This window comes from Quercus lobata, chromosome 2 (genome assembly GCF_001633185.2).
Source record: "Quercus lobata isolate SW786 chromosome 2, ValleyOak3.0 Primary Assembly, whole genome shotgun sequence".
NCBI classification, from domain to species: domain Eukaryota; kingdom Viridiplantae; phylum Streptophyta; class Magnoliopsida; order Fagales; family Fagaceae; genus Quercus; species Quercus lobata.
Window position 1 is genome coordinate 80,871,892 of NC_044905.1, and position 10,030 is coordinate 80,881,921.

A 10,030-nucleotide genomic window follows, 5' to 3' on the forward strand; every position below is an offset into this window, starting at 1 on the left:
CAAGTTCGAGGACAACTTTCTTCAGTTGAAATCCATCTACCTTTCTGTTCTAGTCATTTGAATCCACTTTGTTTGCCATCTAACTCATTTTAGCTCAATTTTTCCAACTCACTCTTTATAAATTTATTGTTTTGGGTTTTTTGGGCTCGAGCCTATTCATTTTTTGGGCTTGGGATTCAAACTCGGTCCCTACAAATATTATCTTATTATTATATCATCTTCAGCAAAAAAAGACAAAAGAAAAAAAATCTAATTATTTTATCACTATATATATGCCATGTAACTCAATACATTATTATTTTTTAATTATTCTAATCTACTATGAATTTTAGTTTCGATACAAATTTGGTTTCATAACATGTGCTTATGTCACGTAATTTTGGGGTTTTTTTTAACTATCTATTTTGTTGTTCAATTTTGACAATATTAGGGAATTTTTTTTTTTTTTTTTATTTACATTTTGTATATGCGTATGTCATGTAATTCAGTGTGAGCATTATACGTTATAGAGTATGGTTTCTGCAGCATTTGGCTCATTATAAATGTATTAAATTGATTAATATCAACTTTCAAAGAAATTTAAAACGCTACTCTAATTACAACTCTATTGTTACTAAAAAGCTTTAACAAAAAAAACTTTATTTACTTTAAAATATTATATTTATTTAACAAATTTTTTTGTTTTAATATATCTTCCATCATGTAATTTGTAGTCAAATGATCGAGTATTATATTACGTTATATTTTTGTATCATGTAACACATTATATAGGTTATTTATATTTTTATATTAAATGATTAAAAATTCACAATTTTCTAATAATTTAAGTTTTTGAAGCAAATGGTTATTTATAATAGTATAAGCTAGAGTAGGAGATCTTTAGTTAAAACCTTGTCTCCATCTTACCGAATAATTCTTAGATACTTTTGAAACATGAAGAATGATGTTTCTTCCTTTTACATTCATGGTATATATGGTTCATTTATTAAATTCATGATGAGGTCCATCATGAATGTGAAAAGAAGAAGTACTGTTTATCCGTGTTCCAAGTACCTAAGAATTTTCTCATCTTACCTTCCATTTAAAAAATTCCCACAAATATAGTCTCATTTAATAAGGGCAATTAAGACTCACACGTGATGATAGGGTGTTAGATTAAATTTACCCATTTCTAATTTTTTTAATTTTTTTAAGAATCAATACTTTATCAATATTATTTTATTAATTATATTATGCATCACACAGCCTTACTTGTAGTAGATTGACGTTAACTGAAAATTGAACTTGCTAGTTGTTACAACTTTACAGACAACTTTCAAGCTTAGAATGGGGATATTAGCGTAGTCATTAGACCTATCAATGATTTGGAGTCTCTTCTCACATAGGATAGGAAGATTGCAGTAATCAATATATGCTGAATTTAGTATATATATCTCGCTCTGAATGTTTCACTGGAAAACTTTTTGTAAATATAGTTTTTCGCATTTTCTAGTGTTTAGTAGTACAAAAAAAACTGGTTAATGGAAAATTATCTTTGGTCAACGGAAAACCCTAATAAAAATAAGGCTTATTTTCTATAGGTTGTTTTCAAATTTTTTTTTTTGGAAAACAATCTCTCTCTCATGTGTTGCATCTCTTATAAATATTATCTTCATTTGTATTCATGGAAAACATATTTTTTTGCGCCTTCTCTCTCTCATGATAAGCTTTCTCACTTTTTCTCTCTTCCTTTTTTTTTTTTTTTTCCTCTCCTCACACCCTCATTGTCACTAACTTTAGTCTCTCCTCTTCCCATAGATCTCTCTCTCTCTCTCTCTCTCTCTCTCTCTAACTGTCTCTCTTCTCTCTTTTTCCATATTTCTCTTCCCCTCTGTAACACAATTCTCTTATTAGATTTTTTTTTTTTCCCTTCATTCATCGGTCAATAGCTCCGACTTGCAAAGGAGAACAAATTTGCAGTGGTAATTATATCATTCCTCTCTACCAAAACCCCAGTTCTTTGCTTTGAATTTCAAGCTTGATTTTCCTTTTTCTCTAAGAAATTTTCTGTTTGATGGATTCCAGGCAGAAGTTACTTCTTTTTCGTACATAAAGTGCAAAAAGATAAAAAAAATAAAACAAGAAGAAGAAAGAATGAATGAAGTAAAAGAAGAAAATTTTAAACATAGTTCCTATATTTCTCCAAATTGCTTTTACATAGGACAATCTTTACCGTGGATTAATAATATTGTTATATAATGAAAGATAATTGTTTAGGGAAATTGCATTTATTGGCAGTTATTTTTTTTTGTGGGCAGATATTTTATCCAGATACTATGCAATGATGATATATTATGGAGATACATTATGTAAATATGTACGTTTTTAGACCCCTTAAAACACAATTGGATTAACTTAGTTAATTAACCAAGTGATTACTTAGTCCAAATTTCAAATCTAGGTTAACACAATCATATAATCATATCAATGTAAAGTGCAAAATATAAAGAACACAAAGATATGATGATCCAGGAAACCACACCGGTAAAAACCTGAGTATGATTTAACCTAACTATCCTCAAGGTAAACTTGAATCCACTATGAAAGAATCGAAATTTTACAATAGCGACTTAGACCACTAACATCCTATTGCTACCCACCAGTAGAAAACTTACTGACATAACCACGTGACAGCTCTAAGATTACGAACTCCTTCTTTCTTGGATTCTCCGGCAAGTACAAGCACTCCTGCTTGTGTATCTTTAAACTTTTATTACAGCAACTGAATGATCATCAAGCTCTCAATGAAATCTCCTTCTTGATTATCCTAAGCATGTGTGAAGGTTACCACCTCTCAAATATCACAAGAGATTCACACACATAGCAAATAGAGTAAACTAAAAAACGTGGCTAGAGTTTCCCTTTTATTCTTAGGATAAAACATAAAACCCTACACGTCATATGGGCTTAGGGCTGAGTTAGAAATTTTGCAGAAAAAAAAAACATTCTGCCCGACTTTCGATCGGTCGAGTTTAATTCTCGATCGATCGAGCCAGGCCGAATTGCACAATGAATTCTGCAGCAGCTCGATTCCAACTTTACATAAAACACATACTTTGAGCAAATCTAAAACAAGACTAAAAACCTATTTTGATTATGATTTGTCAACAATACAAATTAGAGTTCTAATACATTAGTTCCTAGGTACTTAGAACGTAACAAAATACATAATGTATTTATAAGGGAATGAAATGAGATAGAATGTTCATAAGGGAATGGAATGGAATGTATTTAAGTAAGGGAAATGAAAGAAATTAAGTAACCTTAATTGGATGTTTTAAAATAAAGGAGTGAAAATGAATGAAAATGATGGGAATAGGAATAAGTATTACAAAGAATACATTAAGTTGTAATGTAATAAGTATTACTATTCATTAGTTTGGTGACTATTTAGGAATATAATTCTGAATATGCATTCACAATTTAGTAGAGTATAAAAAGAATGTGTAATTAAATCATTTTTAAGTCAAATTTCCTAAAATACACTTATTTTAGGGTGTTCAAAATAGAGCTAATAATTAACAACAAGGAAAATTTATTGTCTTTCCTTTTGAAAATGTGTCAACTAATGGCTTTTTAGGAAATTTTTTTAAAAAGTTATTACATAAGGTGAAGGAATAGATATTCAATAATTTTGATAAGGAATAGTTATTCCTTATTTTGAAGAATAGCTATTCATAAGGAATAACTATTCATTATAATAAAAATATAACCAAACAACCAAATGGTTATGTCATAGGAATATCTATTACATTACAGTATTTATTACAGTTTACCAAACGTGCCCTAAGTAATCTTGTTTAGGAGTAACATAGAGGGAATGAAATGTAATCATTTTATAATAATATTACTATTAGACTCTTATTTTAAAATAAATTGTTGAATATATAAGGGTATTTTGGGAGTTTTAGTAAAAAATTCATTAAATCTAATTTCATTCCCTCCCATTCCTCCCAATTTCGGGGAGAATGAAAATTTGAAGTTTTAAGGGAATAGAGAGGAATGAGTGTTCTCTCTTATCCATTCCATTTCTTCCTACTTAAACTCCTATTCTCTCCATTAAAACTCCCAAATAAGGGAAATGAAGAATATTCTAAAATTATTCTTTTCATTCATTTCCATTCCATTCCATTCTCTCCTCCCGAGCAAGGGCTAAGAGTAATATTGAAAACTTATGGTTGACTATAATAGATAATTAGTATACCAACATAAAGAGTAGACAATTAAAAATTATTGTTATTTATACTTATTGAAAATGTATTCCCCTATCAATTATATATATATATATATATACAAATAGTTGATATATGTGTGTGTGTGTGTGTGTGTGTGTGTGTGTGTGTGTGTGTGTGTGTGTGTGTACATATGTACGTACGTTATTGACGTCTATAAATATGAGAAAGATGAGTGGTAGAGATTATGAAAATTTAACTACTAATTAATTAATTTAATTTTGATTTTTTCTGTTGTCAAAATTTTAGTTTGAAAACCAAATTCATTCTTGGTTTTTTATTTATTTATAATGATTACATTAGTTAGTTTACATAATATACATGTTTTAAATTATACAAGAAATATTTTTTAAAAAATTACATACTAAACAGCAAAAAACATTCTCAAGTTCATTTTCAAAATCATTATCAAATATTGGAAAATGAGAAAGTTTTCTAGAAAATGCTCTTTAGAAAATGAACAATTTTTCAGAAAACTTTAATACTGAAACAAACAGAGCGATAGATTTCTATAACATGCTTCTTTACTCATAAATGAATTACGAAATATCCATAGTGATTTTGAAAAGTTAAATCTTTATATAATAAGAATATTATTGTAACTTGAAAAGAAGATGAAATTAAATTCATGATAGGGATGATAAGATCAAAGCAATTGACTCATTCTAGAATTGGTAAATATTTATTAGTTTACCAACTTTATTTTTTATATATAAAAAAATGACATCAGAAATAAACAATCATTGAAAAGGCTCCATGTGTAAATTACGCACATACTTTAGTTGTGTGTTTAGTGTTTGTTGTTTATAACCCAGTTTATAACTACAAATGTTAGGTCTTTTTATAGTTGTACTCTGATTGTGTAATATATTATAAACTCAATTTAAAACATTAATATTACTATTTTTGTGTGTGTTCTAATAAGTATTATTGTTTACCTTAAAAAAAAAAATCACGTGCTTTGTAATCAAATGCTAATCATTACGTAACACAAAGACCAATTTGTATCGAGTTTTGGGCGGCCGGTGCCGAAATTTTTAGATATTGACAAGTAACAGTAATACTGATATCGTAATGTAATAACAACCCATATATGTGAAGTTAAAAGAGCAATAGTGTGATCATATATAATATATTAAAATGAAAACTCAATTAAGAATTCAAATTAAATTTTAAGTATACTTCAATTTTGTTGTCAGGCATTTCTAAATTTTAAATGCACCTTAATTTCATACTAAGTATCCTTCCAATAATATTGTAATTTGTGTCAGTATTTACATGCAAATTCATGAGTCTAAAATTAGAAGTTCAAATTATACTTCTATGAATCTATATACTACTATCAATGTGTACAATTTGCTACTTATTAGATAGAAATATTATATATATAATATTTATTTATCTAATTATGGTTGTATATATATGCAAGGTTTACAAGTTATTGTTATTTAAACGTCACACTTAATCAAAATAATTTTATGTTTAACTTGATGATTAAATAACTTTATAAAAACAAGTGTGAAGTAAAGCAATACTGAATTTTATTTTTTTAAACAAGTGTGAAGTAAAGCAATACTGAATTTTATTTTTTGTTTAATATGGATTAAAATATTTCTTTCTTTTGGTTTTAACTTGTATCTCATCAAGTCAATAAGCTTCGTCTGAAGCTAGTTTAACTTAAACATCAGTATATGTGCCTTTATATGAAATCTAAAAATCTATTGTTTTCACTTTTCATCTATATATACTATACATAAAAGTACCAAATCCTTAATTTTTAATTGAATTAGACGAATTTTTCGATAGATTAATACTATTATAACTTCAAATATATATATATATATATATATATTTATTTAAATAATGAAGGAGACCATAGGTCCAGAGTGGGTTTCTCCTTTCATAGATCTATATATGTGTCTTCTCTTTTTGTCCAAAAGAAAACGCTCACCCCTAATATATGCGGTGAAGTAAATTTATTTTGTACTATTTACTACTTAAGGATCTATCAAGATCTTCTTAAAGTCAAGCTAGTTTTTTTAGATAATAAATAGAAAAATTATCATTAAAAAGTAATAAAAAAAAGAGACTCCATGTGCAAAGCACAAGCTCTATCAGTTGTCTTCAGGCTAATAATAATAATAATAATAATAATTGAAGATAGTAAAATTTAGTCTGGTGGGCCTATCTTAATGGGCCTGACGGATGGGTACTGTTTGGTCTTTGTAAAGATGGGCCCACGCGCTCTGAAGGCCCATCGCAGACAGACATGGTAAGGGCCCATGATCCGAAATCTCTATTTGCCTAGAAAAGCCCTAAGATCCAATAAGGGAAATTGTATCAAAGTCCCACATTGGAAAGATCTGGAGGTTAAGAAGAAAAGCAACTCTCTACCACTATAAAAAGGAGTAATATTCACGCAAATCAAGGTAAGATGATTTGACCCTCTCTAACGCCTCAAAATAACTCAAGGGACGAATTCTGACTTGACCTTCGGAGGGCTTTTGGCCGACACCACACCGGTGCTCTCTAAGAGTTCTTCTTCCGTTCGTTCTTGTTGTGCAGGTTCGTTGACTCGCGAGTACGGTGTGACTTATTGGTGACAATTCTCAACGTCATCAGTTGGCGCCGTCTGTGGGAAACAGAGACGTATAGTACTCCCTAGATTCCCAGACAAAAGAGTTACATGGTACTCACTCGCTCAATGGCAACCACGAATGACGTTCAGGAAGAAGCCCCTACGACGGCCCTTGAGAGACAGGTCAGGACGCTCGCCGCAGCTGTGGAGCGCCTCACCAAGCAAAACCACGACCTACAAGAGCAGCTGAACCAAAAGAATGCCGCGGTCAATAACCAAGGAGCGGATTAAGAGGGGAACAGCGCCGAAAGGAGAAATCAGGACGGACCACAGGGGAGTAACGCCCCGAGCAAACCAGTACGACGGGACATAAGCATCCCTTCCCCGACGGACACTGCTCCACAATCCATCATCGCGGAGATGCAGGCGATGAAGGAGCAGATGGATGTGATGATGAGCGCTCTCAAGGGGCGAGTGTCAAGTGATCTTGACGACCTTGTCAACCGGACTGACTCGCCATTCACGGCAGCCGTCAACTCCTTCCCCCTGCCAAGTAAGTTCCGTATGCCAAGTATGGATAGTTACGACGGAGTCAAGGACCCTCTAGATCACTTAGAAACCTTCAAGACCCTGATGCACCTTCAGGGAGTGGCAGACGCGATTATGTGCAGGGCCTTTCCTACAACCCTGAAGGGCGCAGCGAGGATTTGGTTCAGCCGGATAGCGCCCAACTCCATCAGCACCTTCAAGGAGCTAAGCGCTCAATTTACTACGCATTTCATCGGAGGACATCGGTATAAGAAATCCACGGCTTGTTTAATGAATATCAAGCAACGGGAAGAGGAGACGTTAAGGGCCTACATATCACGCTTCAACAAAGAAGCACTCTCGATCGACGAAGCTGACGACAAGATATTGGTAGCAGCATTCACAAACGGGCTGAAGGGGGGTAAGTTTTTGTTCTCCCTATACAAAAACGACCCCAAGACCATGTCGGAGGTCCTTTACAGGGCCACCAAATATATGAACGCTGAAGACGCACTACTATCGCGAGAAGATAGACCCAAGAAAAGAGATAGACCGGAGGATTCCCGACAGGACCAGGGGCGGAAGAAAGGAAGGATGGGAGACCGAAGGGAGGACAGACGTCCAAAACCAATGAGCGGAAGGTTCGCAAATTTCACCCCGCTAAACGCGCCAATTGACCAAGTCCTAATGCAGATTAAGGACGAAGGGTCCCTGACGTTCCCAGGAAAGCTGAAGAGTGACCCCAGCAAAAGGTCCAGAGACAAATATTGCCGCTTTCATCGTGACCACGGCCACGACACGGCCGATTGCTACGACTTGAAGCAGCAAATCGAAGCACTTATCCGACAAGGGAAGCTGCAGAAGTTCGTCAACAAGGGGAGAACGGATCAACCCCCACAAGAACAACACCTCCGCCGAGAAAACGAGCGACCAAGACCCCCAATTGGAGACATAAGAATGATAGTCGGAGGGACTGCTGCGGCCGGATCGTCAAAGAAGGCTCGCAAAACATACCTTCGGATGGTACAGAATGTCCAGTTGACGAGCAGAGTGCCAAGGATAGCAAACGGAGAAGAACCTATTGTTGGGTTCACGGAAGAGGATGCACGGCGCCTACACCATCCACACGACGATGCCCTCGTCGTCAGCGTGCGGACAGGAGACTACAACGTGCACCGAGTGTTGATCGACAACGGCAGCTCGGCCGACATATTGTACTATCCGGCATTCCAGCAGATGAGGATTGACAGGGACCTGCTAATACCGACAGACGCCCCGCTCGTTGGTTTCGGAGGGAGTAAGGTATTCCCTCTGGGTTCGGTAACGTTACGGGTGACAGTAGGAGATTACCCCCAACACATCACCAGGAACGTGACATTCTTGGTGGTCGATTGCTCGTCCGCCTACAATGCTATCCTTGGACGACCTACGCTCAACTCGTGGAAGGCGGCAACATCAACTTACGCCCTAATGATCAGGTTCCCAACGGAGTATGGGGTAGGAGAGCTACGCGGAAGCCAAGTTGCCGCACGAGAATGCTACGTCGCTATGATGGAGATGCAAGACCAAATCCAGGCCTTGAACATAGAAGAGCACCGAACGGTGGCGGAACCAACAGAGAAGCTGGAGGAGATAACTCTTGACAGTTCCAATCCGGACAGAACAACCAAGATCGGAACGCTTGCCAAACCCGCAATCCGTCAAGAGCTCGTAGCTTTTCTGAGGAGCAATAAGGATGTGTTCGCCTGGAGCCATGACGATATGCCGGGAATCGATCCCTCCGTCATGGTACACAAATTGAATGTATTACCCTCATTTCCACCCGTCCGACAAAAGAAGAGAGTGTTCGCAACGGAACGAGACCAAGCAATAGCGGAGGAAGTCCGCAAACTCCAAGAGGCAAGCTTTATCAGGGAAGTCTACTATCCCGATTGGCTGGCGAATGTGGTGATGGTAAAGAAAGCGAGCGGTAAGTGGCGTATGTGCGTGGATTTCACGGATCTTAACAAAGCGTGCCCTAAAGATAGCTATCCCCTTCCAAGAGTCGACGTCCTAGTAGACTCGACGGCTCAACACCAATTATTAAGCTTCATGGACGCTTTCTCGGGTTATAATCAGATCCGCATGCACGAGGCCGATCAGGAAAAGACTTCGTTCGTAACCAGCCAAGGACTATTCTGCTACAAAGTAATGCCATTCGGCCTGAAGAATGCGGGGGCAACATACCAAAGGCTAATGAACAAGATGTTCGCGCAGCAGATCGGGAGGAATGTTCAAGTCTATGTCGACGACATGCTGGTGAAGAGCCAGAAGGAGGAAGACCACCTCGAAGATCTTAAGGAGACGTTCGGTACGCTACGATCTTACAACATGAAACTCAATCCGGGAAAATGCGCATTCGGCGTAACGGCAGGCAAATTCCTAGGTTTCATGGTATCCCAGAGAGGGATTGAGGCTAACCCGGACAAAATCCGAGCCATACTAGAAATGGCACCCCCGCGAAATGTGAAGGAGATACAAAGCCTTAACGGCAAGATAGCGGCGTTAAATAGATTCGTGTCGAGAGCCACGGACAAGTGCCTGCCCTTTTTCCGCACATTAAAGAAATCATTCGAGTGGACGGACGAGTGTCAGCGAGCGTTCGAGGAACTAA